Source organism: Castor canadensis, chromosome 14, assembly GCF_047511655.1.
Source record: "Castor canadensis chromosome 14, mCasCan1.hap1v2, whole genome shotgun sequence".
Lineage (NCBI taxonomy): Eukaryota > Metazoa > Chordata > Mammalia > Rodentia > Castoridae > Castor > Castor canadensis.
In genome coordinates, this window is record NC_133399.1 from 22,523,348 (window position 1) to 22,524,425 (window position 1,078).

Genomic DNA, 1,078 nt, shown 5'->3' on the forward strand with positions numbered 1-1,078 from the left:
ACCCAGGCATGTTCCTAGCTCATCATGAAATTGTAATTTTTTTATGTGTATGGTACTGGGGCTTGAACTCAGGGCCTTCACCTTGAGCCACGCTGCCAGCCATTTTTTTTGTGATGGGTATTTTTGAGATAGGGTCTCACTATTTCTCTGGGCTGGCTTCGAACCTTGGATCCTCCTGATCTCTGCCTCCTGAGTAGCTAGGATTATAGGAGTGAGCCACTGGCACCTGGCTGTAATAATTTTTGTATAATTTTGAATAATTCATGATTTTTCTATTTCAGGAAAAAAGGGATGGACAGAACTTTGAAGATGTGTACAATGATTCAAGGGGGTACTTAAGTAACTTTACTTACATTGAAAGTCAGTGTCCCAGCAAGGATTCTTAGTAATTTATGACATATGTGTTTTTTTTTCCTTCAGCACTGGGGTTTGAACTCAGGGCCTCATACTTGCTAGGCAGTTCACACACCACTTAAGCCACCCGGCTAGCCCCAAATGGTCCACTTTCAGAATAGTATTGTTAGCCCTGCTATAGCAAGGACTCAAAAAAATAGGGTTAAGAGTCAGAATTGATACTCTTCATGGAAATCTTTAGTAAATGGTGAAAGATTTGCACAATTTGAAAATAAACCAGAGTACACCTATGTGTTTGCTTTTTGAGACACAAGTTGTCTTTCACTGTCCAGGTTCACTGCATCTGGCTGTGACATGAAATTTTATATATAAAGGAGCACAATGTACTAGATGAAGTTCCAATTTATTCGTTGACTTTTTTACCAATACTATAAATGTAAAAAGTGACCTGCTCCAATGTGTACAAAATAGGAAGCGATATGAAGTAACCACATGTGATTTCCATTTTGTTTTAACAGTGAGTTTGCATAGTTAAGCTATATAGTGTGATGTTGTGGAATCCATATATATTGTAAAGTTAGTATAGTGAAGCAATTTACTATAGCTGTCTACTCAGCATTACCTATTTTCTCTATGTATATTGGAAGAATTGGTAAAATCTACTAATTTAAATGAATCCCAAATACAGTACTATTCTGTTAATGGTGTACACTAAATCCCTCGA

General features: G+C 37.2%; 1 non-coding gene across 1 annotated transcript; it reads right to left on the bottom strand.

Moving 5' to 3' along the window:
- Positions 1–522: 522 nt before the first annotated feature.
- On the bottom strand, positions 523–639 carry LOC141416985 (U5 spliceosomal RNA). The gene has a single exon (XR_012441620.1). It is a non-coding gene; the product is annotated as a U5 spliceosomal RNA (small nuclear RNA).
- Positions 640–1,078: the final 439 nt, after the last annotated feature.